General features: G+C 51.4%; 25 non-coding genes across 25 annotated transcripts; 10 read left to right on the top strand and 15 right to left on the bottom strand.

Annotated features, from left to right (window-relative positions):
- The first annotated feature begins 107 nt into the window (after positions 1–107).
- Positions 108–179, top strand: TRNAD-GUC (transfer RNA aspartic acid (anticodon GUC)). The gene has a single exon. It is a non-coding gene; the product is annotated as a tRNA-Asp (tRNA).
- Positions 180–953: 774 nt separating this feature from the next.
- TRNAL-AAG (transfer RNA leucine (anticodon AAG)) lies at positions 954–1,035 on the bottom strand. Its single transcript has one exon. It is a non-coding gene; the product is annotated as a tRNA-Leu (tRNA).
- Positions 1,036–2,411: 1,376 nt separating this feature from the next.
- Positions 2,412–2,493, bottom strand: TRNAL-AAG (transfer RNA leucine (anticodon AAG)). The gene has a single exon. It is a non-coding gene; the product is annotated as a tRNA-Leu (tRNA).
- Positions 2,494–3,034: 541 nt separating this feature from the next.
- On the top strand, positions 3,035–3,106 carry TRNAD-GUC (transfer RNA aspartic acid (anticodon GUC)). Its single transcript has one exon. It is a non-coding gene; the product is annotated as a tRNA-Asp (tRNA).
- A 774-nt stretch (positions 3,107–3,880) lies between these two features.
- On the bottom strand, positions 3,881–3,962 carry TRNAL-AAG (transfer RNA leucine (anticodon AAG)). The gene has a single exon. It is a non-coding gene; the product is annotated as a tRNA-Leu (tRNA).
- Positions 3,963–5,336: 1,374 nt separating this feature from the next.
- On the bottom strand, positions 5,337–5,418 carry TRNAL-AAG (transfer RNA leucine (anticodon AAG)). Its single transcript has one exon. It is a non-coding gene; the product is annotated as a tRNA-Leu (tRNA).
- Positions 5,419–5,959: 541 nt separating this feature from the next.
- On the top strand, positions 5,960–6,031 carry TRNAD-GUC (transfer RNA aspartic acid (anticodon GUC)). The gene has a single exon. It is a non-coding gene; the product is annotated as a tRNA-Asp (tRNA).
- Positions 6,032–6,805: 774 nt separating this feature from the next.
- On the bottom strand, positions 6,806–6,887 carry TRNAL-AAG (transfer RNA leucine (anticodon AAG)). Its single transcript has one exon. It is a non-coding gene; the product is annotated as a tRNA-Leu (tRNA).
- A 1,999-nt stretch (positions 6,888–8,886) lies between these two features.
- Positions 8,887–8,958, top strand: TRNAD-GUC (transfer RNA aspartic acid (anticodon GUC)). Its single transcript has one exon. It is a non-coding gene; the product is annotated as a tRNA-Asp (tRNA).
- Positions 8,959–9,732: 774 nt separating this feature from the next.
- TRNAL-AAG (transfer RNA leucine (anticodon AAG)) lies at positions 9,733–9,814 on the bottom strand. Its single transcript has one exon. It is a non-coding gene; the product is annotated as a tRNA-Leu (tRNA).
- Positions 9,815–10,355: 541 nt separating this feature from the next.
- Positions 10,356–10,427, top strand: TRNAD-GUC (transfer RNA aspartic acid (anticodon GUC)). Its single transcript has one exon. It is a non-coding gene; the product is annotated as a tRNA-Asp (tRNA).
- Positions 10,428–11,201: 774 nt separating this feature from the next.
- Positions 11,202–11,283, bottom strand: TRNAL-AAG (transfer RNA leucine (anticodon AAG)). The gene has a single exon. It is a non-coding gene; the product is annotated as a tRNA-Leu (tRNA).
- Positions 11,284–11,824: 541 nt separating this feature from the next.
- On the top strand, positions 11,825–11,896 carry TRNAD-GUC (transfer RNA aspartic acid (anticodon GUC)). Its single transcript has one exon. It is a non-coding gene; the product is annotated as a tRNA-Asp (tRNA).
- Positions 11,897–12,670: 774 nt separating this feature from the next.
- TRNAL-AAG (transfer RNA leucine (anticodon AAG)) lies at positions 12,671–12,752 on the bottom strand. The gene has a single exon. It is a non-coding gene; the product is annotated as a tRNA-Leu (tRNA).
- A 1,375-nt stretch (positions 12,753–14,127) lies between these two features.
- Positions 14,128–14,209, bottom strand: TRNAL-AAG (transfer RNA leucine (anticodon AAG)). The gene has a single exon. It is a non-coding gene; the product is annotated as a tRNA-Leu (tRNA).
- Positions 14,210–14,750: 541 nt separating this feature from the next.
- TRNAD-GUC (transfer RNA aspartic acid (anticodon GUC)) lies at positions 14,751–14,822 on the top strand. The gene has a single exon. It is a non-coding gene; the product is annotated as a tRNA-Asp (tRNA).
- A 774-nt stretch (positions 14,823–15,596) lies between these two features.
- TRNAL-AAG (transfer RNA leucine (anticodon AAG)) lies at positions 15,597–15,678 on the bottom strand. Its single transcript has one exon. It is a non-coding gene; the product is annotated as a tRNA-Leu (tRNA).
- A 1,374-nt stretch (positions 15,679–17,052) lies between these two features.
- TRNAL-AAG (transfer RNA leucine (anticodon AAG)) lies at positions 17,053–17,134 on the bottom strand. The gene has a single exon. It is a non-coding gene; the product is annotated as a tRNA-Leu (tRNA).
- A 541-nt stretch (positions 17,135–17,675) lies between these two features.
- Positions 17,676–17,747, top strand: TRNAD-GUC (transfer RNA aspartic acid (anticodon GUC)). The gene has a single exon. It is a non-coding gene; the product is annotated as a tRNA-Asp (tRNA).
- A 2,232-nt stretch (positions 17,748–19,979) lies between these two features.
- Positions 19,980–20,061, bottom strand: TRNAL-AAG (transfer RNA leucine (anticodon AAG)). The gene has a single exon. It is a non-coding gene; the product is annotated as a tRNA-Leu (tRNA).
- Positions 20,062–20,602: 541 nt separating this feature from the next.
- On the top strand, positions 20,603–20,674 carry TRNAD-GUC (transfer RNA aspartic acid (anticodon GUC)). Its single transcript has one exon. It is a non-coding gene; the product is annotated as a tRNA-Asp (tRNA).
- Positions 20,675–21,448: 774 nt separating this feature from the next.
- On the bottom strand, positions 21,449–21,530 carry TRNAL-AAG (transfer RNA leucine (anticodon AAG)). Its single transcript has one exon. It is a non-coding gene; the product is annotated as a tRNA-Leu (tRNA).
- A 1,374-nt stretch (positions 21,531–22,904) lies between these two features.
- Positions 22,905–22,986, bottom strand: TRNAL-AAG (transfer RNA leucine (anticodon AAG)). The gene has a single exon. It is a non-coding gene; the product is annotated as a tRNA-Leu (tRNA).
- A 541-nt stretch (positions 22,987–23,527) lies between these two features.
- TRNAD-GUC (transfer RNA aspartic acid (anticodon GUC)) lies at positions 23,528–23,599 on the top strand. Its single transcript has one exon. It is a non-coding gene; the product is annotated as a tRNA-Asp (tRNA).
- Positions 23,600–24,373: 774 nt separating this feature from the next.
- On the bottom strand, positions 24,374–24,455 carry TRNAL-AAG (transfer RNA leucine (anticodon AAG)). The gene has a single exon. It is a non-coding gene; the product is annotated as a tRNA-Leu (tRNA).
- Between the last annotated feature and the right edge of the window lie 806 nt (positions 24,456–25,261).

The following is a 25,261-nucleotide window of genomic DNA, read 5'->3' as shown; positions in this document are numbered from 1 at the left end:
ATCGGGCAAGCCGTTTGACGGGGGAAAATGAGACCCCCCTAGGCCAGCTAGGTGGTCGCTGGATGCTGTGCAGACATCAGCAGCTGTTCATTTCATGCCCTCACGTCTCCTCGTTAGTATAGTGGTCAGTATCCCCGCCTGTCACGCGGGAGACCGGGGTTCAATTCCCCGACGGGGAGGTTAAACCGTTTCTGGATTTTTTTTAGTTCTTGACAAATATTCTTGAAGATTAGGCTGAGTCAAGTAGGGAATGGGTGCCAAGAACTGACTCTTTAAGAAAAAAGCACCGGCAACGCTAGTCATCGTACAATATTTGTGCACAATTGCTTACATTAGGCGGCCGGTCCACTTTATTGAGTCCCCCTCAGCACCATTTAGTGCTCCTGTTGTCTGCGAAGTCCAAATTGTAACCCTGAATCAGTTCCTCTTCTGACCCTTTGTATCATGTTACATGACGAGTAATGATCACCTGTTAGCTTTATCCCTAATTATAACTCTCACTCTTTCCCTGCATCTAACCCTAGCTCTAATCCCATCATTAACCTCGGTCCGGGCACACGCGTGAACCCCTACTCTCATCTCAGCCTCTCCTGGTGATACATCACACCTGGGATCGTTTGCTCCCTGTGGGCTGTGGGAAATTTGCTACCAGCACGCCCTGGAAGTGGGGCTCATTCCGCTGCAACGGGAGGTCTTCCCAGGACGCGTCACAGCTCAACGCAAGAGCTCCTGGGTTTCGAAGGCTCTTGCAGCAAGCCTTCACAAAGCAGCAGGGAGCGCCGTTCCAGATGGGAAACTTGAGACTGGATGTCCAGAAAAGCAAGACGTCAGAAGCGAAACCTTTTTCCTGCAGGGTGTGGCATACCATCCGCTTGCTCATTGCGACAGAGGTGGCACTAATGAAGGAAGAGGTCAACGTTACGTTCTTCTTTAAAATGCAAGGCCAGGAAAAGTGGCAGCGGTGGGATTTGAACCCACGCCTCCGAAGAGACTGGAGCCTTAATCCAGCGCCTTAGACCGCTCGGCCACGCTACCTCCCTGCTAGTCGCCGAAAGCGGAACTTGACCCGTTGCCCGGCCCGCTTTAGTGCTTTGCCTTTTCTCCTTGGAAAGTCTGGAGACAGGCAGTGGAAGGGCAGGCAAACTGTCAGGTGCGCAGAGGAGGGGAGACCATGAGGCAAGGTGGGAGATGGGGGCAAGAAGTGAGAAAAAAACTAATCGCAAGCTAGGGCAGGATTCGGAAAGTGAAGCCGAAAAGGGGCTTAGCATGCAGCCCAGGGGTTTCTTTGACTGTCCTAAGCCCACAGGGACTTTGCCGTCCTCAGCTCATGAGACTTGAGATGGGTAGCTTGATTTGCTGAGGAAATGCGGGATGACAGATTCAACTCTGGAGTCAAACATAGCCCGGAACTATCGCCTTAAACTGAGTTTTAAGCCTGGTGCCGATAAAAAGAAAGAAATTAGCCTTAGATCGGGCAAGCCGTTTGACGGGGGAAAATGAGACCCCCCTAGGCCAGCTAGGTGGTCGCTGGATGCTGTGCAGACATCAGCAGCTGTTCATTTCATGCCCTCACGTCTCCTCGTTAGTATAGTGGTCAGTATCCCCGCCAGACCGGGGTTCAATTCCCCGACGGGGAGGTTAAACCTTTTCTGGATTTTTTTTAGTTCTTGACAAATATTCTTGAAGATTAGGCTGAGTCAAGTAGGGAATGGGTGCCAAGAACTGACTCTTTAAGAAAAAAGCACCGGCAACGCTAGTCATCGTACAATATTTGTGCACAATTGCTTACATTAGGCGGCCGGTCCACTTTATTGAGTCCCCCTCAGCACCATTTAGTGCTCCTGTTGTCTGCGAAGTCCAAATTGTAACCCTGAATCAGTTCCTCTTCTGACCCTTTGTATCATGTTACATGACGAGTAATGATCACCTGTTAGCTTTATCCCTAATTATAACTCTCACTCTTTCCCTGCATCTAACCCTAGCTCTAATCCCATCATTAACCTCGGTCCGGGCACACGCGTGAACCCCTACTCTCATCTCAGCCTCTCCTGGTGATACATCACACCTGGGATCGTTTGCTCCCTGTGGGCTGTGGGAAATTTGCTACCAGCACGCCCTGGAAGTGGGGCTCATTCCGCTGCAACGGGAGGTCTTCCCAGGACGCGTCACAGCTCAACGCAAGAGCTCCTGGGTTTCGAAGGCTCTTGCAGCAAGCCTTCACAAAGCAGCAGGGAGCGCCGTTCCAGATGGGAAACTTGAGACTGGATGTCCAGAAAAGCAAGACGTCAGAAGCGAAACCTTTTTCCTGCAGGGTGTGGCATACCATCCGCTTGCTCATTGCGACAGAGGTGGCACTAATGAAGGAAGAGGTCAACGTTACGTTCTTCTTTAAAATGCAAGGCCAGGAAAAGTGGCAGCGGTGGGATTTGAACCCACGCCTCCGAAGAGACTGGAGCCTTAATCCAGCGCCTTAGACCGCTCGGCCACGCTACCTCCCTGCTAGTCGCCGAAAGCGGAACTTGACCCGTTGCCCGGCCCGCTTTAGTGCTTTGCCTTTTCTCCTTGTAAAGTCTGGAGACAGGCAGTGGAAGGGCAGGCAAACTGTCAGGTGCGCAGAGGAGGGGAGACCATGAGGCAAGGTGGGAGATGGGGGCAAGAAGTGAGAAAAAAACTAATCGCAAGCTAGGGCAGGATTCGGAAAGTGAAGCCGAAAAGGGGCTTAGCATGCAGCCCAGGGGTTTCTTTGACTGTCCTAAGCCCACAGGGACTTTGCCGTCCTCAGCTCATGAGACTTGAGATGGGTAGCTTGATTTGCTGAGGAAATGCGGGATGACAGATTCAACTCTGGAGTCAAACATAGCCCGGAACTATCGCCTTAAACTGAGTTTTAAGCCTGGTGCCGATAAAAAGAAAGAAATTAGCCTTAGATCGGGCAAGCCGTTTGACGGGGGAAAATGAGACCCCCCTAGGCCAGCTAGGTGGTCGCTGGATGCTGTGCAGACATCAGCAGCTGTTCATTTCATGCCCTCACGTCTCCTCGTTAGTATAGTGGTCAGTATCCCCGCCTGTCACGCGGGAGACCGGGGTTCAATTCCCCGACGGGGAGGTTAAACCGTTTCTGGATTTTTTTTAGTTCTTGACAAATATTCTTGAAGATTAGGCTGAGTCAAGTAGGGAATGGGTGCCAAGAACTGACTCTTTAAGAAAAAAGCACCGGCAACGCTAGTCATCGTACAATATTTGTGCACAATTGCTTACATTAGGCGGCCGGTCCACTTTATTGAGTCCCCCTCAGCACCATTTAGTGCTCCTGTTGTCTGCGAAGTCCAAATTGTAACCCTGAATCAGTTCCTCTTCTGACCCTTTGTATCATGTTACATGACGAGTAATGATCACCTGTTAGCTTTATCCCTAATTATAACTCTCACTCTTTCCCTGCATCTAACCCTAGCTCTAATCCCATCATTAACCTCGGTCCGGGCACACGCGTGAACCCCTACTCTCATCTCAGCCTCTCCTGGTGATACATCACACCTGGGATCGTTTGCTCCCTGTGGGCTGTGGGAAATTTGCTACCAGCACGCCCTGGAAGTGGGGCTCATTCCGCTGCAACGGGAGGTCTTCCCAGGACGCGTCACAGCTCAACGCAAGAGCTCCTGGGTTTCGAAGGCTCTTGCAGCAAGCCTTCACAAAGCAGCAGGGAGCGCCGTTCCAGATGGGAAACTTGAGACTGGATGTCCAGAAAAGCAAGACGTCAGAAGCGAAACCTTTTTCCTGCAGGGTGTGGCATACCATCCGCTTGCTCATTGCGACAGAGGTGGCACTAATGAAGGAAGAGGTCAACGTTACGTTCTTCTTTAAAATGCAAGGCCAGGAAAAGTGGCAGCGGTGGGATTTGAACCCACGCCTCCGAAGAGACTGGAGCCTTAATCCAGCGCCTTAGACCGCTCGGCCACGCTACCTCCCTGCTAGTTGCCGAAAGCGGAACTTGACCCGTTGCCCGGCCCGCTTTAGTGCTTTGCCTTTTCTCCTTGGAAAGTCTGGAGACAGGCAGTGGAAGGGCAGGCAAACTGTCAGGTGCGCAGAGGAGGGGAGACCATGAGGCAAGGTGGGAGATGGGGGCAAGAAGTGAGAAAAAAACTAATCGCAAGCTAGGGCAGGATTCGGAAAGTGAAGCCGAAAAGGGGCTTAGCATGCAGCCCAGGGGTTTCTTTGACTGTCCTAAGCCCACAGGGACTTTGCCGTCCTCAGCTCATGAGACTTGAGATGGGTAGCTTGATTTGCTGAGGAAATGCGGGATGACAGATTCAACTCTGGAGTCAAACATAGCCCGGAACTATCGCCTTAAACTGAGTTTTAAGCCTGGTGCCGATAAAAAGAAAGAAATTAGCCTTAGATCGGGCAAGCCGTTTGACGGGGGAAAATGAGACCCCCTAGGCCAGCTAGGTGGTCGCTGGATGCTGTGCAGACATCAGCAGCTGTTCATTTCATGCCCTCACGTCTCCTCGTTAGTATAGTGGTCAGTATCCCCGCCAGACCGGGGTTCAATTCCCCGACGGGGAGGTTAAACCTTTTCTGGATTTTTTTTAGTTCTTGACAAATATTCTTGAAGATTAGGCTGAGTCAAGTAGGGAATGGGTGCCAAGAACTGACTCTTTAAGAAAAAAGCACCGGCAACGCTAGTCATCGTACAATATTTGTGCACAATTGCTTACATTAGGCGGCCGGTCCACTTTATTGAGTCCCCCTCAGCACCATTTAGTGCTCCTGTTGTCTGCGAAGTCCAAATTGTAACCCTGAATCAGTTCCTCTTCTGACCCTTTGTATCATGTTACATGACGAGTAATGATCACCTGTTAGCTTTATCCCTAATTATAACTCTCACTCTTTCCCTGCATCTAACCCTAGCTCTAATCCCATCATTAACCTCGGTCCGGGCACACGCGTGAACCCCTACTCTCATCTCAGCCTTTCTGGTGATACATCACACCTGGGATCGTTTGCTCCCTGTGGGCTGTGGGAAATTTGCTACCAGCACGCCCTGGAAGTGGGGCTCATTCCGCTGCAACGGGAGGTCTTCCCAGGACGCGTCACAGCTCAACGCAAGAGCTCCTGGGTTTCGAAGGCTCTTGCAGCAAGCCTTCACAAAGCAGCAGGGAGCGCCGTTCCAGATGGGAAACTTGAGACTGGATGTCCAGAAAAGCAAGACGTCAGAAGCGAAACCTTTTTCCTGCAGGGTGTGGCATACCATCCGCTTGCTCATTGCGACAGAGGTGGCACTAATGAAGGAAGAGGTCAACGTTACGTTCTTCTTTAAAATGCAAGGCCAGGAAAAGTGGCAGCGGTGGGATTTGAACCCACGCCTCCGAAGAGACTGGAGCCTTAATCCAGCGCCTTAGACCGCTCGGCCACGCTACCTCCCTGCTAGTTGCCGAAAGCGGAACTTGACCCGTTGCCCGGCCCGCTTTAGTGCTTTGCCTTTTCTCCTTGGAAAGTCTGGAGACAGGCAGTGGAAGGGCAGGCAAACTGTCAGGTGCGCAGAGGAGGGGAGACCATGAGGCAAGGTGGGAGATGGGGGCAAGAAGTGAGAAAAAAACTAATCGCAAGCTAGGGCAGGATTCGGAAAGTGAAGCCGAAAAGGGGCTTAGCATGCAGCCCAGGGGTTTCTTTGACTGTCCTAAGCCCACAGGGACTTTGCCGTCCTCAGCTCATGAGACTTGAGATGGGTAGCTTGATTTGCTGAGGAAATGCGGGATGACAGATTCAACTCTGGAGTCAAACATAGCCCGGAACTATCGCCTTAAACTGAGTTTTAAGCCTGGTGCCGATAAAAAGAAAGAAATTAGCCTTAGATCGGGCAAGCCGTTTGACGGGGGAAAATGAGACCCCCCTAGGCCAGCTAGGTGGTCGCTGGATGCTGTGCAGACATCAGCAGCTGTTCATTTCATGCCCTCACGTCTCCTCGTTAGTATAGTGGTCAGTATCCCCGCCTGTCACGCGGGAGACCGGGGTTCAATTCCCCGACGGGGAGGTTAAACCGTTTCTGGATTTTTTTTAGTTCTTGACAAATATTCTTGAAGATTAGGCTGAGTCAAGTAGGGAATGGGTGCCAAGAACTGACTCTTTAAGAAAAAAGCACCGGCAACGCTAGTCATCGTACAATATTTGTGCACAATTGCTTACATTAGGCGGCCGGTCCACTTTATTGAGTCCCCCTGAGCACCATTTAGTGCTCCTGTTGTCTGCGAAGTCCAAATTGTAACCCTGAATCAGTTCCTCTTCTGACCCTTTGTATCATGTTACATGACGAGTAATGATCACCTGTTAGCTTTATCCCTAATTATAACTCTCACTCTTTCCCTGCATCTAACCCTAGCTCTAATCCCATCATTAACCTCGGTCCGGGCACACGCGTGAACCCCTACTCTCATCTCAGCCTCTCCTGGTGATACATCACACCTGGGATCGTTTGCTCCCTGTGGGCTGTGGGAAATTTGCTACCAGCACGCCCTGGAAGTGGGGCTCATTCCGCTGCAACGGGAGGTCTTCCCAGGACGCGTCACAGCTCAACGCAAGAGCTCCTGGGTTTCGAAGGCTCTTGCAGCAAGCCTTCACAAAGCAGCAGGGAGCGCCGTTCCAGATGGGAAACTTGAGACTGGATGTCCAGAAAAGCAAGACGTCAGAAGCGAAACCTTTTTCCTGCAGGGTGTGGCATACCATCCGCTTGCTCATTGCGACAGAGGTGGCACTAATGAAGGAAGAGGTCAACGTTACGTTCTTCTTTAAAATGCAAGGCCAGGAAAAGTGGCAGCGGTGGGATTTGAACCCACGCCTCCGAAGAGACTGGAGCCTTAATCCAGCGCCTTAGACCGCTCGGCCACGCTACCTCCCTGCTAGTCGCCGAAAGCGGAACTTGACCCGTTGCCCGGCCCGCTTTAGTGCTTTGCCTTTTCTCCTTGGAAAGTCTGGAGACAGGCAGTGGAAGGGCAGGCAAACTGTCAGGTGCGCAGAGGAGGGGAGACCATGAGGCAAGGTGGGAGATGGGGGCAAGAAGTGAGAAAAAAACTAATCGCAAGCTAGGGCAGGATTCGGAAAGTGAAGCCGAAAAGGGGCTTAGCATGCAGCCCAGGGGTTTCTTTGACTGTCCTAAGCCCACAGGGACTTTGCCGTCCTCAGCTCATGAGACTTGAGATGGGTAGCTTGATTTGCTGAGGAAATGCGGGATGACAGATTCAACTCTGGAGTCAAACATAGCCCGGAACTATCGCCTTAAACTGAGTTTTAAGCCTGGTGCCGATAAAAAGAAAGAAATTAGCCTTAGATCGGGCAAGCCGTTTGACGGGGGAAAATGAGACCCCCCTAGGCCAGCTAGGTGGTCGCTGGATGCTGTGCAGACATCAGCAGCTGTTCATTTCATGCCCTCACGTCTCCTCGTTAGTATAGTGGTCAGTATCCCCGCCAGACCGGGGTTCAATTCCCCGACGGGGAGGTTAAACCTTTTCTGGATTTTTTTTAGTTCTTGACAAATATTCTTGAAGATTAGGCTGAGTCAAGTAGGGAATGGGTGCCAAGAACTGACTCTTTAAGAAAAAAGCACCGGCAACGCTAGTCATCGTACAATATTTGTGCACAATTGCTTACATTAGGCGGCCGGTCCACTTTATTGAGTCCCCCTCAGCACCATTTAGTGCTCCTGTTGTCTGCGAAGTCCAAATTGTAACCCTGAATCAGTTCCTCTTCTGACCCTTTGTATCATGTTACATGACGAGTAATGATCACCTGTTAGCTTTATCCCTAATTATAACTCTCACTCTTTCCCTGCATCTAACCCTAGCTCTAATCCCATCATTAACCTCGGTCCGGGCACACGCGTGAACCCCTACTCTCATCTCAGCCTCTCCTGGTGATACATCACACCTGGGATCGTTTGCTCCCTGTGGGCTGTGGGAAATTTGCTACCAGCACGCCCTGGAAGTGGGGCTCATTCCGCTGCAACGGGAGGTCTTCCCAGGACGCGTCACAGCTCAACGCAAGAGCTCCTGGGTTTCGAAGGCTCTTGCAGCAAGCCTTCACAAAGCAGCAGGGAGCGCCGTTCCAGATGGGAAACTTGAGACTGGATGTCCAGAAAAGCAAGACGTCAGAAGCGAAACCTTTTTCCTGCAGGGTGTGGCATACCATCCGCTTGCTCATTGCGACAGAGGTGGCACTAATGAAGGAAGAGGTCAACGTTACGTTCTTCTTTAAAATGCAAGGCCAGGAAAAGTGGCAGCGGTGCGATTTGAACCCACGCCTCCGAAGAGACTGGAGCCTTAATCCAGCGCCTTAGACCGCTCGGCCACGCTACCTCCCTGCTAGTCGCCGAAAGCGGAACTTGACCCGTTGCCCGGCCCGCTTTAGTGCTTTGCCTTTTCTCCTTGGAAAGTCTGGAGACAGGCAGTGGAAGGGCAGGCAAACTGTCAGGTGCGCAGAGGAGGGGAGACCATGAGGCAAGGTGGGAGATGGGGGCAAGAAGTGAGAAAAAAACTAATCGCAAGCTAGGGCAGGATTCGGAAAGTGAAGCCGAAAAGGGGCTTAGCATGCAGCCCAGGGGTTTCTTTGACTGTCCTAAGCCCACAGGGACTTTGCCGTCCTCAGCTCATGAGACTTGAGATGGGTAGCTTGATTTGCTGAGGAAATGCGGGATGACAGATTCAACTCTGGAGTCAAACATAGCCCGGAACTATCGCCTTAAACTGAGTTTTAAGCCTGGTGCCGATAAAAAGAAAGAAATTAGCCTTAGATCGGGCAAGCCGTTTGACGGGGGAAAATGAGACCCCCCTAGGCCAGCTAGGTGGTCGCTGGATGCTGTGCAGACATCAGCAGCTGTTCATTTCATGCCCTCACGTCTCCTCGTTAGTATAGTGGTCAGTATCCCCGCCTGTCACGCGGGAGACCGGGGTTCAATTCCCCGACGGGGAGGTTAAACCTTTTCTGGATTTTTTTTAGTTCTTGACAAATATTCTTGAAGATTAGGCTGAGTCAAGTAGGGAATGGGTGCCAAGAACTGACTCTTTAAGAAAAAAGCACCGGCAACGCTAGTCATCGTACAATATTTGTGCACAATTGCTTACATTAGGCGGCCGGTCCACTTTATTGAGTCCCCCTCAGCACCATTTAGTGCTCCTGTTGTCTGCGAAGTCCAAATTGTAACCCTGAATCAGTTCCTCTTCTGACCCTTTGTATCATGTTACATGACGAGTAATGATCACCTGTTAGCTTTATCCCTAATTATAACTCTCACTCTTTCCCTGCATCTAACCCTAGCTCTAATCCCATCATTAACCTCGGTCCGGGCACACGCGTGAACCCCTACTCTCATCTCAGCCTCTCCTGGTGATACATCACACCTGGGATCGTTTGCTCCCTGTGGGCTGTGGGAAATTTGCTACCAGCACGCCCTGGAAGTGGGGCTCATTCCGCTGCAACGGGAGGTCTTCCCAGGACGCGTCACAGCTCAACGCAAGAGCTCCTGGGTTTCGAAGGCTCTTGCAGCAAGCCTTCACAAAGCAGCAGGGAGCGCCGTTCCAGATGGGAAACTTGAGACTGGATGTCCAGAAAAGCAAGACGTCAGAAGCGAAACCTTTTTCCTGCAGGGTGTGGCATACCATCCGCTTGCTCATTGCGACAGAGGTGGCACTAATGAAGGAAGAGGTCAACGTTACGTTCTTCTTTAAAATGCAAGGCCAGGAAAAGTGGCAGCGGTGGGATTTGAACCCACGCCTCCGAAGAGACTGGAGCCTTAATCCAGCGCCTTAGACCGCTCGGCCACGCTACCTCCCTGCTAGTCACCGAAAGCGGAACTTGACCCGTTGCCCGGCCCGCTTTAGTGCTTTGCCTTTTCTCCTTGTAAAGTCTGGAGACAGGCAGTGGAAGGGCAGGCAAACTGTCAGGTGCGCAGAGGAGGGGAGACCATGAGGCAAGGTGGGAGATGGGGGCAAGAAGTGAGAAAAAAACTAATCGCAAGCTAGGGCAGGATTCGGAAAGTGAAGCCGAAAAGGGGCTTAGCATGCAGCCCAGGGGTTTCTTTGACTGTCCTAAGCCCACAGGGACTTTGCCGTCCTCAGCTCATGAGACTTGAGATGGGTAGCTTGATTTGCTGAGGAAATGCGGGATGACAGATTCAACTCTGGAGTCAAACATAGCCCGGAACTATCGCCTTAAACTGAGTTTTAAGCCTGGTGCCGATAAAAAGAAAGAAATTAGCCTTAGATCGGGCAAGCCGTTTGACGGGGGAAAATGAGACCCCCCTAGGCCAGCTAGGTGGTCGCTGGATGCTGTGCAGACATCAGCAGCTGTTCATTTCATGCCCTCACGTCTCCTCGTTAGTATAGTGGTCAGTATCCCCGCCTGTCACGCGGGAGACCGGGGTTCAATTCCCCGACGGGGAGGTTAAACCTTTTCTGGATTTTTTTTAGTTCTTGACAAATATTCTTGAAGATTAGGCTGAGTCAAGTAGGGAATGGGTGCCAAGAACTGACTCTTTAAGAAAAAAGCACCGGCAACGCTAGTCATCGTACAATATTTGTGCACAATTGCTTACATTAGGCGGCCGGTCCACTTTATTGAGTCCCCCTCAGCACCATTTAGTGCTCCTGTTGTCTGCGAAGTCCAAATTGTAACCCTGAATCAGTTCCTCTTCTGACCCTTTGTATCATGTTACATGACGAGTAATGATCACCTGTTAGCTTTATCCCTAATTATAACTCTCACTCTTTCCCTGCATCTAACCCTAGCTCTAATCCCATCATTAACCTCGGTCCGGGCACACGCGTGAACCCCTACTCTCATCTCAGCCTCTCCTGGTGATACATCACACCTGGGATCGTTTGCTCCCTGTGGGCTGTGGGAAATTTGCTACCAGCACGCCCTGGAAGTGGGGCTCATTCCGCTGCAACGGGAGGTCTTCCCAGGACGCGTCACAGCTCAACGCAAGAGCTCCTGGGTTTCGAAGGCTCTTGCAGCAAGCCTTCACAAAGCAGCAGGGAGCGCCGTTCCAGATGGGAAACTTGAGACTGGATGTCCAGAAAAGCAAGACGTCAGAAGCGAAACCTTTTTCCTGCAGGGTGTGGCATACCATCCGCTTGCTCATTGCGACAGAGGTGGCACTAATGAAGGAAGAGGTCAACGTTACGTTCTTCTTTAAAATGCAAGGCCAGGAAAAGTGGCAGCGGTGGGATTTGAACCCACGCCTCCGAAGAGACTGGAGCCTTAATCCAGCGCCTTAGACCGCTCGGCCACGCTACCTCCCTGCTAGTCGCCGAAAGCGGAACTTGACCCGTTGCCCGGCCCGCTTTAGTGCTTTGCCTTTTCTCCTTGTAAAGTCTGGAGACAGGCAGTGGAAGGGCAGGCAAACTGTCAGGTGCGCAGAGGAGGGGAGACCATGAGGCAAGGTGGGAGATGGGGGCAAGAAGTGAGAAAAAAACTAATCGCAAGCTAGGGCAGGATTCGGAAAGTGAAGCCGAAAAGGGGCTTAGCATGCAGCCCAGGGGTTTCTTTGACTGTCCTAAGCCCACAGGGACTTTGCCGTCCTCAGCTCATGAGACTTGAGATGGGTAGCTTGATTTGCTGAGGAAATGCGGGATGACAGATTCAACTCTGGAGTCAAACATAGCCCGGAACTATCGCCTTAAACTGAGTTTTAAGCCTGGTGCCGATAAAAAGAAAGAAATTAGCCTTAGATCGGGCAAGCCGTTTGACGGGGGAAAATGAGACCCCCCTAGGCCAGCTAGGTGGTCGCTGGATGCTGTGCAGACATCAGCAGCTGTTCATTTCATGCCCTCACGTCTCCTCGTTAGTATAGTGGTCAGTATCCCCGCCTGTCACGCGGGAGACCGGGGTTCAATTCCCCGACGGGGAGGTTAAACCGTTTCTGGATTTTTTTTAGTTCTTGACAAATATTCTTGAAGATTAGGCTGAGTCAAGTAGGGAATGGGTGCCAAGAACTGACTCTTTAAGAAAAAAGCACCGGCAACGCTAGTCATCGTACAATATTTGTGCACAATTGCTTACATTAGGCGGCCGGTCCACTTTATTGAGTCCCCCTCAGCACCATTTAGTGCTCCTGTTGTCTGCGAAGTCCAAATTGTAACCCTGAATCAGTTCCTCTTCTGACCCTTTGTATCATGTTACATGACGAGTAATGATCACCTGTTAGCTTTATCCCTAATTATAACTCTCACTCTTTCCCTGCATCTAACCCTAGCTCTAATCCCATCATTAACCTCGGTCCGGGCACACGCGTGAACCCCTACTCTCATCTCAGCCTCTCCTGGTGATACATCACACCTGGGATCGTTTGCTCCCTGTGGGCTGTGGGAAATTTGCTACCAGCACGCCCTGGAAGTGGGGCTCATTCCGCTGCAACGGGAGGTCTTCCCAGGACGCGTCACAGCTCAACGCAAGAGCTCCTGGGTTTCGAAGGCTCTTGCAGCAAGCCTTCACAAAGCAGCAGGGAGCGCCGTTCCAGATGGGAAACTTGAGACTGGATGTCCAGAAAAGCAAGACGTCAGAAGCGAAACCTTTTTCCTGCAGGGTGTGGCATACCATCCGCTTGCTCATTGCGACAGAGGTGGCACTAATGAAGGAAGAGGTCAACGTTACGTTCTTCTTTAAAATGCAAGGCCAGGAAAAGTGGCAGCGGTGGGATTTGAACCCACGCCTCCGAAGAGACTGGAGCCTTAATCCAGCGCCTTAGACCGCTCGGCCACGCTACCTCCCTGCTAGTCGCCGAAAGCGGAACTTGACCCGTTGCCCGGCCCGCTTTAGTGCTTTGCCTTTTCTCCTTGGAAAGTCTGGAGACAGGCAGTGGAAGGGCAGGCAAACTGTCAGGTGCGCAGAGGAGGGGAGACCATGAGGCAAGGTGGGAGATGGGGGCAAGAAGTGAGAAAAAAACTAATCGCAAGCTAGGGCAGGATTCGGAAAGTGAAGCCGAAAAGGGGCTTAGCATGCAGCCCAGGGGTTTCTTTGACTGTCCTAAGCCCACAGGGACTTTGCCGTCCTCAGCTCATGAGACTTGAGATGGGTAGCTTGATTTGCTGAGGAAATGCGGGATGACAGATTCAACTCTGGAGTCAAACATAGCCCGGAACTATCGCCTTAAACTGAGTTTTAAGCCTGGTGCCGATAAAAAGAAAGAAATTAGCCTTAGATCGGGCAAGCCGTTTGACGGGGGAAAATGAGACCCCCTAGGCCAGCTAGGTGGTCGCTGGATGCTGTGCAGACATCAGCAGCTGTTCATTTCATGCCCTCACGTCTCCTCGTTAGTATAGTGGTCAGTATCCCCGCCAGACCGGGGTTCAATTCCCCGACGGGGAGGTTAAACCTTTTCTGGATTTTTTTTAGTTCTTGACAAATATTCTTGAAGATTAGGCTGAGTCAAGTAGGGAATGGGTGCCAAGAACTGACTCTTTAAGAAAAAAGCACCGGCAACGCTAGTCATCGTACAATATTTGTGCACAATTGCTTACATTAGGCGGCCGGTCCACTTTATTGAGTCCCCCTCAGCACCATTTAGTGCTCCTGTTGTCTGCGAAGTCCAAATTGTAACCCTGAATCAGTTCCTCTTCTGACCCTTTGTATCATGTTACATGACGAGTAATGATCACCTGTTAGCTTTATCCCTAATTATAACTCTCACTCTTTCCCTGCATCTAACCCTAGCTCTAATCCCATCATTAACCTCGGTCCGGGCACACGCGTGAACCCCTACTCTCATCTCAGCCTCTCCTGGTGATACATCACACCTGGGATCGTTTGCTCCCTGTGGGCTGTGGGAAATTTGCTACCAGCACGCCCTGGAAGTGGGGCTCATTCCGCTGCAACGGGAGGTCTTCCCAGGACGCGTCACAGCTCAACGCAAGAGCTCCTGGGTTTCGAAGGCTCTTGCAGCAAGCCTTCACAAAGCAGCAGGGAGCGCCGTTCCAGATGGGAAACTTGAGACTGGATGTCCAGAAAAGCAAGACGTCAGAAGCGAAACCTTTTTCCTGCAGGGTGTGGCATACCATCCGCTTGCTCATTGCGACAGAGGTGGCACTAATGAAGGAAGAGGTCAACGTTACGTTCTTCTTTAAAATGCAAGGCCAGGAAAAGTGGCAGCGGTGGGATTTGAACCCACGCCTCCGAAGAGACTGGAGCCTTAATCCAGCGCCTTAGACCGCTCGGCCACGCTACCTCCCTGCTAGTCGCCGAAAGCGGAACTTGACCCGTTGCCCGGCCCGCTTTAGTGCTTTGCCTTTTCTCCTTGTAAAGTCTGGAGACAGGCAGTGGAAGGGCAGGCAAACTGTCAGGTGCGCAGAGGAGGGGAGACCATGAGGCAAGGTGGGAGATGGGGGCAAGAAGTGAGAAAAAAACTAATCGCAAGCTAGGGCAGGATTCGGAAAGTGAAGCCGAAAAGGGGCTTAGCATGCAGCCCAGGGGTTTCTTTGACTGTCCTAAGCCCACAGGGACTTTGCCGTCCTCAGCTCATGAGACTTGAGATGGGTAGCTTGATTTGCTGAGGAAATGCGGGATGACAGATTCAACTCTGGAGTCAAACATAGCCCGGAACTATCGCCTTAAACTGAGTTTTAAGCCTGGTGCCGATAAAAAGAAAGAAATTAGCCTTAGATCGGGCAAGCCGTTTGACGGGGGAAAATGAGACCCCCCTAGGCCAGCTAGGTGGTCGCTGGATGCTGTGCAGACATCAGCAGCTGTTCATTTCATGCCCTCACGTCTCCTCGTTAGTATAGTGGTCAGTATCCCCGCCTGTCACGCGGGAGACCGGGGTTCAATTCCCCGACGGGGAGGTTAAACCGTTTCTGGATTTTTTTTAGTTCTTGACAAATATTCTTGAAGATTAGGCTGAGTCAAGTAGGGAATGGGTGCCAAGAACTGACTCTTTAAGAAAAAAGCACCGGCAACGCTAGTCATCGTACAATATTTGTGCACAATTGCTTACATTAGGCGGCCGGTCCACTTTATTGAGTCCCCCTCAGCACCATTTAGTGCTCCTGTTGTCTGCGAAGTCCAAATTGTAACCCTGAATCAGTTCCTCTTCTGACCCTTTGTATCATGTTACATGACGAGTAATGATCACCTGTTAGCTTTATCCCTAATTATAACTCTCACTCTTTCCCTGCATCTAACCCTAGCTCTAATCCCATCATTAACCTCGGTCCGGGCACACGCGTGAACCCCTACTCTCATCTCAGCCTCTCCTGGTGATACATCACACCTGGGATCGTTTGCTCCCTGTGGGCTGTGGGAAATTTGCTACCAGCACGCCCTGGAAGTGGGGCTCATTCCGCTGCAACGGGAGGTCTTCCCAGGACGCGTCACAGCTCAACGCAAGAGCTCCTGGGTTTCGAAGGCTCTTGCAGCAAGCCTTCACAAAGCAGCAGGGAGCGCCGTTCCAGATGGGAAACTTGAGACTGGATGTCCAGAAAAGCAAGACGTCAGAAGCGAAACCTTTTTCCTGCAGGGTGTGGCATACCATCCGCTTGCTCATTGCGACAGAGGTGGCACTAATGAAGGAAGAGGTCAACGTTACGTTCTTCTTTAAAATGCAAGGCCAGGAAAAGTGGCAGCGGTGGGATTTGAACCCACGCCTCCGAAGAGACTGGAGCCTTAATCCAGCGCCTTAGACCGCTCGGCCACGCTACCTCCCTGCTAGTTGCCGAAAGCGGAACTTGACCCGTTGCCCGGCCCGCTTTAGTGCTTTGCCTTTTCTCCTTGGAAAGTCTGGAGACAGGCAGTGGAAGGGCAGGCAAACTGTCAGGTGCGCAGAGGAGGGGAGACCATGAGGCAAGGTGGGAGATGGGGGCAAGAAGTGAGAAAAAAACTAATCGCAAGCTAGGGCAGGATTCGGAAAGTGAAGCCGAAAAGGGGCTTAGCATGCAGCCCAGGGGTTTCTTTGACTGTCCTAAGCCCACAGGGACTTTGCCGTCCTCAGCTCATGAGACTTGAGATGGGTAGCTTGATTTGCTGAGGAAATGCGGGATGACAGATTCAACTCTGGAGTCAAACATAGCCCGGAACTATCGCCTTAAACTGAGTTTTAAGCCTGGTGCCGATAAAAAGAAAGAAATTAGCCTTAGATCGGGCAAGCCGTTTGACGGGGGAAAATGAGACCCCCTAGGCCAGCTAGGTGGTCGCTGGATGCTGTGCAGACATCAGCAGCTGTTCATTTCATGCCCTCACGTCTCCTCGTTAGTATAGTGGTCAGTATCCCCGCCAGACCGGGGTTCAATTCCCCGACGGGGAGGTTAAACCTTTTCTGGATTTTTTTTAGTTCTTGACAAATATTCTTGAAGATTAGGCTGAGTCAAGTAGGGAATGGGTGCCAAGAACTGACTCTTTAAGAAAAAAGCACCGGCAACGCTAGTCATCGTACAATATTTGTGCACAATTGCTTACATTAGGCGGCCGGTCCACTTTATTGAGTCCCCCTCAGCACCATTTAGTGCTCCTGTTGTCTGCGAAGTCCAAATTGTAACCCTGAATCAGTTCCTCTTCTGACCCTTTGTATCATGTTACATGACGAGTAATGATCACCTGTTAGCTTTATCCCTAATTATAACTCTCACTCTTTCCCTGCATCTAACCCTAGCTCTAATCCCATCATTAACCTCGGTCCGGGCACACGCGTGAACCCCTACTCTCATCTCAGCCTTTCTGGTGATACATCACACCTGGGATCGTTTGCTCCCTGTGGGCTGTGGGAAATTTGCTACCAGCACGCCCTGGAAGTGGGGCTCATTCCGCTGCAACGGGAGGTCTTCCCAGGACGCGTCACAGCTCAACGCAAGAGCTCCTGGGTTTCGAAGGCTCTTGCAGCAAGCCTTCACAAAGCAGCAGGGAGCGCCGTTCCAGATGGGAAACTTGAGACTGGATGTCCAGAAAAGCAAGACGTCAGAAGCGAAACCTTTTTCCTGCAGGGTGTGGCATACCATCCGCTTGCTCATTGCGACAGAGGTGGCACTAATGAAGGAAGAGGTCAACGTTACGTTCTTCTTTAAAATGCAAGGCCAGGAAAAGTGGCAGCGGTGGGATTTGAACCCACGCCTCCGAAGAGACTGGAGCCTTAATCCAGCGCCTTAGACCGCTCGGCCACGCTACCTCCCTGCTAGTTGCCGAAAGCGGAACTTGACCCGTTGCCCGGCCCGCTTTAGTGCTTTGCCTTTTCTCCTTGGAAAGTCTGGAGACAGGCAGTGGAAGGGCAGGCAAACTGTCAGGTGCGCAGAGGAGGGGAGACCATGAGGCAAGGTGGGAGATGGGGGCAAGAAGTGAGAAAAAAACTAATCGCAAGCTAGGGCAGGATTCGGAAAGTGAAGCCGAAAAGGGGCTTAGCATGCAGCCCAGGGGTTTCTTTGACTGTCCTAAGCCCACAGGGACTTTGCCGTCCTCAGCTCATGAGACTTGAGATGGGTAGCTTGATTTGCTGAGGAAATGCGGGATGACAGATTCAACTCTGGAGTCAAACATAGCCCGGAACTATCGCCTTAAACTGAGTTTTAAGCCTGGTGCCGATAAAAAGAAAGAAATTAGCCTTAGATCGGGCAAGCCGTTTGACGGGGGAAAATGAGACCCCCCTAGGCCAGCTAGGTGGTCGCTGGATGCTGTGCAGACATCAGCAGCTGTTCATTTCATGCCCTCACGTCTCCTCGTTAGTATAGTGGTCAGTATCCCCGCCTGTCACGCGGGAGACCGGGGTTCAATTCCCCGACGGGGAGGTTAAACCGTTTCTGGATTTTTTTTAGTTCTTGACAAATATTCTTGAAGATTAGGCTGAGTCAAGTAGGGAATGGGTGCCAAGAACTGACTCTTTAAGAAAAAAGCACCGGCAACGCTAGTCATCGTACAATATTTGTGCACAATTGCTTACATTAGGCGGCCGGTCCACTTTATTGAGTCCCCCTGAGCACCATTTAGTGCTCCTGTTGTCTGCGAAGTCCAAATTGTAACCCTGAATCAGTTCCTCTTCTGACCCTTTGTATCATGTTACATGACGAGTAATGATCACCTGTTAGCTTTATCCCTAATTATAACTCTCACTCTTTCCCTGCATCTAACCCTAGCTCTAATCCCATCATTAACCTCGGTCCGGGCACACGCGTGAACCCCTACTCTCATCTCAGCCTCTCCTGGTGATACATCACACCTGGGATCGTTTGCTCCCTGTGGGCTGTGGGAAATTTGCTACCAGCACGCCCTGGAAGTGGGGCTCATTCCGCTGCAACGGGAGGTCTTCCCAGGACGCGTCACAGCTCAACGCAAGAGCTCCTGGGTTTCGAAGGCTCTTGCAGCAAGCCTTCACAAAGCAGCAGGGAGCGCCGTTCCAGATGGGAAACTTGAGACTGGATGTCCAGAAAAGCAAGACGTCAGAAGCGAAACCTTTTTCCTGCAGGGTGTGGCATACCATCCGCTTGCTCATTGCGACAGAGGTGGCACTAATGAAGGAAGAGGTCAACGTTACGTTCTTCTTTAAAATGCAAGGCCAGGAAAAGTGGCAGCGGTGGGATTTGAACCCACGCCTCCGAAGAGACTGGAGCCTTAATCCAGCGCCTTAGACCGCTCGGCCATGCTACCTCCCTGCTAGTCGCCGAAAGCGGAACTTGACCCGTTGCCCGGCCCGCTTTAGTGCTTTGCCTTTTCTCCTTGGAAAGTCTGGAGACAGGCAGTGGAAGGGCAGGCAAACTGTCAGGTGCGCAGAGGAGGGGAGACCATGAGGCAAGGTGGGAGATGGGGGCAAGAAGTGAGAAAAAAACTAATCGCAAGCTAGGGCAGGATTCGGAAAGTGAAGCCGAAAAGGGGCTTAGCATGCAGCCCAGGGGTTTCTTTGACTGTCCTAAGCCCACAGGGACTTTGCCGTCCTCAGCTCATGAGACTTGAGATGGGTAGCTTGATTTGCTGAGGAAATGCGGGATGACAGATTCAACTCTGGAGTCAAACATAGCCCGGAACTATCGCCTTAAACTGAGTTTTAAGCCTGGTGCCGATAAAAAGAAAGAAATTAGCCTTAGATCGGGCAAGCCGTTTGACGGGGGAAAATGAGACCCCCCTAGGCCAGCTAGGTGGTCGCTGGATGCTGTGCAGACATCAGCAGCTGTTCATTTCATGCCCTCACGTCTCCTCGTTAGTATAGTGGTCAGTATCCCCGCCAGACCGGGGTTCAATTCCCCGACGGGGAGGTTAAACCTTTTCTGGATTTTTTTTAGTTCTTGACAAATATTCTTGAAGATTAGGCTGAGTCAAGTAGGGAATGGGTGCCAAGAACTGACTCTTTAAGAAAAAAGCACCGGCAACGCTAGTCATCGTACAATATTTGTGCACAATTGCTTACATTAGGCGGCCGGTCCACTTTATTGAGTCCCCCTCAGCACCATTTAGTGCTCCTGTTGTCTGCGAAGTCCAAATTGTAACCCTGAATCAGTTCCTCTTCTGACCCTTTGTATCATGTTACATGACGAGTAATGATCACCTGTTAGCTTTATCCCTAATTATAACTCTCACTCTTTCCCTGCATCTAACCCTAGCTCTAATCCCATCATTAACCTCGGTCGGGGCACACGCGTGAACCCCTACTCTCATCTCAGCCTCTCCTGGTGATACATCACACCTGGGATCGTTTGCTCCCTGTGGGCTGTGGGAAATTTGCTACCAGCACGCCCTGGAAGTGGGGCTCATTCCGCTGCAACGGGAGGTCTTCCCAGGACGCGTCACAGCTCAACGCAAGAGCTCCTGGGTTTCGAAGGCTCTTGCAGCAAGCCTTCACAAAGCAGCAGGGAGCGCCGTTCCAGATGGGAAACTTGAGACTGGATGTCCAGAAAAGCAAGACGTCAGAAGCGAAACCTTTTTCCTGCAGGGTGTGGCATACCATCCGCTTGCTCATTGCGACAGAGGTGGCACTAATGAAGGAAGAGGTCAACGTTACGTTCTTCTTTAAAATGCAAGGCCAGGAAAAGTGGCAGCGGTGGGATTTGAACCCACGCCTCCGAAGAGACTGGAGCCTTAATCCAGCGCCTTAGACCGCTCGGCCACGCTACCTCCCTGCTAGTCGCCGAAAGCGGAACTTGACCCGTTGCCCGGCCCGCTTTAGTGCTTTGCCTTTTCTCCTTGTAAAGTCTGGAGACAGGCAGTGGAAGGGCAGGCAAACTGTCAGGTGCGCAGAGGAGGGGAGACCATGAGGCAAGGTGGGAGATGGGGGCAAGAAGTGAGAAAAAAACTAATCGCAAGCTAGGGCAGGATTCGGAAAGTGAAGCCGAAAAGGGGCTTAGCATGCAGCCCAGGGGTTTCTTTGACTGTCCTAAGCCCACAGGGACTTTGCCGTCCTCAGCTCATGAGACTTGAGATGGGTAGCTTGATTTGCTGAGGAAATGCGGGATGACAGATTCAACTCTGGAGTCAAACATAGCCCGGAACTATCGCCTTAAACTGAGTTTTAAGCCTGGTGCCGATAAAAAGAAAGAAATTAGCCTTAGATCGGGCAAGCCGTTTGACGGGGGAAAATGAAACCCCCCTAGGCCAGCTAGGTGGTCGCTGGATGCTGTGCAGACATCAGCAGCTGTTCATTTCATGCCCTCACGTCTCCTCGTTAGTATAGTGGTCAGTATCCCCGCCTGTCACGCGGGAGACCGGGGTTCAATTCCCCGACGGGGAGGTTAAACCGTTTCTGGATTTTTTTTAGTTCTTGACAAATATTCTTGAAGATTAGGCTGAGTCAAGTAGGGAATGGGTGCCAAGAACTGACTCTTTAAGAAAAAAGCACCGGCAACGCTAGTCATCGTACAATATTTGTGCACAATTGCTTACATTAGGCGGCCGGTCCACTTTATTGAGTCCCCCTCAGCACCATTTAGTGCTCCTGTTGTCTGCGAAGTCCAAATTGTAACCCTGAATCAGTTCCTCTTCTGACCCTTTGTATCATGTTACATGACGAGTAATGATCACCTGTTAGCTTTATCCCTAATTATAACTCTCACTCTTTCCCTGCATCTAACCCTAGCTCTAATCCCATCATTAACCTCGGTCCGGGCACACGCGTGAACCCCTACTCTCATCTCAGCCTCTCCTGGTGATACATCACACCTGGGATCGTTTGCTCCCTGTGGGCTGTGGGAAATTTGCTACCAGCACGCCCTGGAAGTGGGGCTCATTCCGCTGCAACGGGAGGTCTTCCCAGGACGCGTCACAGCTCAACGCAAGAGCTCCTGGGTTTCGAAGGCTCTTGCAGCAAGCCTTCACAAAGCAGCAGGGAGCGCCGTTCCAGATGGGAAACTTGAGACTGGATGTCCAGAAAAGCAAGACGTCAGAAGCGAAACCTTTTTCCTGCAGGGTGTGGCATACCATCCGCTTGCTCATTGCGACAGAGGTGGCACTAATGAAGGAAGAGGTCAACGTTACGTTCTTCTTTAAAATGCAAGGCCAGGAAAAGTGGCAGCGGTGGGATTTGAACCCACGCCTCCGAAGAGACTGGAGCCTTAATCCAGCGCCTTAGACCGCTCGGCCACGCTACCTCCCTGCTAGTTGCCGAAAGCGGAACTTGACCCGTTGCCCGGCCCGCTTTAGTGCTTTGCCTTTTCTCCTTGGAAAGTCTGGAGACAGGCAGTGGAAGGGCAGGCAAACTGTCAGGTGCGCAGAGGAGGGGAGACCATGAGGCAAGGTGGGAGATGGGGGCAAGAAGTGAGAAAAAAACTAATCGCAAGCTAGGGCAGGATTCGGAAAGTGAAGCCGAAAAGGGGCTTAGCATGCAGCCCAGGGGTTTCTTTGACTGTCCTAAGCCCACAGGGACTTTGCCGTCCTCAGCTCATGAGACTTGAGATGGGTAGCTTGATTTGCTGAGGAAATGCGGGATGACAGATTCAACTCTGGAGTCAAACATAGCCCGGAACTATCGCCTTAAACTGAGTTTTAAGCCTGGTGCCGATAAAAAGAAAGAAATTAGCCTTAGATCGGGCAAGCCGTTTGACGGGGGAAAATGAGACCCCCTAGGCCAGCTAGGTGGTCGCTGGATGCTGTGCAGACATCAGCAGCTGTTCATTTCATGCCCTCACGTCTCCTCGTTAGTATAGTGGTCAGTATCCCCGCCAGACCGGGGTTCAATTCCCCGACGGGGAGGTTAAACCTTTTCTGGATTTTTTTTAGTTCTTGACAAATATTCTTGAAGATTAGGCTGAGTCAAGTAGGGAATGGGTGCCAAGAACTGACTCTTTAAGAAAAAAGCACCGGCAACGCTAGTCATCGTACAATATTTGTGCACAATTGCTTACATTAGGCGGCCGGTCCACTTTATTGAGTCCCCCTCAGCACCATTTAGTGCTCCTGTTGTCTGCGAAGTCCAAATTGTAACCCTGAATCAGTTCCTCTTCTGACCCTTTGTATCATGTTACATGACGAGTAATGATCACCTGTTAGCTTTATCCCTAATTATAACTCTCACTCTTTCCCTGCATCTAACCCTAGCTCTAATCCCATCATTAACCTCGGTCCGGGCACACGCGTGAACCCCTACTCTCATCTCAGCCTTTCTGGTGATACATCACACCTGGGATCGTTTGCTCCCTGTGGGCTGTGGGAAATTTGCTACCAGCACGCCCTGGAAGTGGGGCTCATTCCGCTGCAACGGGAGGTCTTCCCAGGACGCGTCACAGCTCAACGCAAGAGCTCCTGGGTTTCGAAGGCTCTTGCAGCAAGCCTTCACAAAGCAGCAGGGAGCGCCGTTCCAGATGGGAAACTTGAGACTGGATGTCCAGAAAAGCAAGACGTCAGAAGCGAAACCTTTTTCCTGCAGGGTGTGGCATACCATCCGCTTGCTCATTGCGACAGAGGTGGCACTAATGAAGGAAGAGGTCAACGTTACGTTCTTCTTTAAAATGCAAGGCCAGGAAAAGTGGCAGCGGTGGGATTTGAACCCACGCCTCCGAAGAGACTGGAGCCTTAATCCAGCGCCTTAGACCGCTCGGCCACGCTACCTCCCTGCTAGTTGCCGAAAGCGGAACTTGACCCGTTGCCCGGCCCGCTTTAGTGCTTTGCCTTTTCTCCTTGGAAAGTCTGGAGACAGGCAGTGGAAGGGCAGGCAAACTGTCAGGTGCGCAGAGGAGGGGAGACCATGAGGCAAGGTGGGAGATGGGGGCAAGAAGTGAGAAAAAAACTAATCGCAAGCTAGGGCAGGATTCGGAAAGTGAAGCCGAAAAGGGGCTTAGCATGCAGCCCAGGGGTTTCTTTGACTGTCCTAAGCCCACAGGGACTTTGCCGTCCTCAGCTCATGAGACTTGAGATGGGTAGCTTGATTTGCTGAGGAAATGCGGGATGACAGATTCAACTCTGGAGTCAAACATAGCCCGGAACTATCGCCTTAAACTGAGTTTTAAGCCTGGTGCCGATAAAAAGAAAGAAATTAGCCTTAGATCGGGCAAGCCGTTTGACGGGGGAAAATGAGACCCCCCTAGGCCAGCTAGGTGGTCGCTGGATGCTGTGCAGACATCAGCAGCTGTTCATTTCATGCCCTCACGTCTCCTCGTTAGTATAGTGGTCAGTATCCCCGCCTGTCACGCGGGAGACCGGGGTTCAATTCCCCGACGGGGAGGTTAAACCGTTTCTGGATTTTTTTTAGTTCTTGACAAATATTCTTGAAGATTAGGCTGAGTCAAGTAGGGAATGGGTGCCAAGAACTGACTCTTTAAGAAAAAAGCACCGGCAACGCTAGTCATCGTACAATATTTGTGCACAATTGCTTACATTAGGCGGCCGGTCCACTTTATTGAGTCCCCCTGAGCACCATTTAGTGCTCCTGTTGTCTGCGAAGTCCAAATTGTAACCCTGAATCAGTTCCTCTTCTGACCCTTTGTATCATGTTACATGACGAGTAATGATCACCTGTTAGCTTTATCCCTAATTATAACTCTCACTCTTTCCCTGCATCTAACCCTAGCTCTAATCCCATCATTAACCTCGGTCCGGGCACACGCGTGAACCCCTACTCTCATCTCAGCCTCTCCTGGTGATACATCACACCTGGGATCGTTTGCTCCCTGTGGGCTGTGGGAAATTTGCTACCAGCACGCCCTGGAAGTGGGGCTCATTCCGCTGCAACGGGAGGTCTTCCCAGGACGCGTCACAGCTCAACGCAAGAGCTCCTGGGTTTCGAAGGCTCTTGCAGCAAGCCTTCACAAAGCAGCAGGGAGCGCCGTTCCAGATGGGAAACTTGAGACTGGATGTCCAGAAAAGCAAGACGTCAGAAGCGAAACCTTTTTCCTGCAGGGTGTGGCATACCATCCGCTTGCTCATTGCGACAGAGGTGGCACTAATGAAGGAAGAGGTCAACGTTACGTTCTTCTTTAAAATGCAAGGCCAGGAAAAGTGGCAGCGGTGGGATTTGAACCCACGCCTCCGAAGAGACTGGAGCCTTAATCCAGCGCCTTAGACCGCTCGGCCACGCTACCTCCCTGCTAGTCGCCGAAAGCGGAACTTGACCCGTTGCCCGGCCCGCTTTAGTGCTTTGCCTTTTCTCCTTGGAAAGTCTGGAGACAGGCAGTGGAAGGGCAGGCAAACTGTCAGGTGCGCAGAGGAGGGGAGACCATGAGGCAAGGTGGGAGATGGGGGCAAGAAGTGAGAAAAAAACTAATCGCAAGCTAGGGCAGGATTCGGAAAGTGAAGCCGAAAAGGGGCTTAGCATGCAGCCCAGGGGTTTCTTTGACTGTCCTAAGCCCACAGGGACTTTGCCGTCCTCAGCTCATGAGACTTGAGATGGGTAGCTTGATTTGCTGAGGAAATGCGGGATGACAGATTCAACTCTGGAGTCAAACATAGCCCGGAACTATCGCCTTAAACTGAGTTTTAAGCCTGGTGCCGATAAAAAGAAAGAAATTAGCCTTAGATCGGGCAAGCCGTTTGACGGGGGAAAATGAGACCCCCCTAGGCCAGCTAGGTGGTCGCTGGATGCTGTGCAGACATCAGCAGCTGTTCATTTCATGCCCTCACGTCTCCTCGTTAGTATAGTGGTCAGTATCCCCGCCAGACCGGGGTTCAATTCCCCGACGGGGAGGTTAAACCTTTTCTGGATTTTTTTTAGTTCTTGACAAATATTCTTGAAGATTAGGCTGAGTCAAGTAGGGAATGGGTGCCAAGAACTGACTCTTTAAGAAAAAAGCACCGGCAACGCTAGTCATCGTACAATATTTGTGCACAATTGCTTACATTAGGCGGCCGGTCCACTTTATTGAGTCCCCCTCAGCACCATTTAGTGCTC

Source organism: Ambystoma mexicanum, unplaced genomic scaffold (genome assembly GCF_040938575.1).
Source record: "Ambystoma mexicanum isolate Mex_15411 unplaced genomic scaffold, UKY_AmexF1_1 Mex_scaf20, whole genome shotgun sequence".
NCBI classification, from domain to species: Eukaryota; Metazoa; Chordata; class Amphibia; order Caudata; family Ambystomatidae; genus Ambystoma; species Ambystoma mexicanum.
This window is presented reverse-complemented; position numbering and strand designations above follow the sequence as displayed.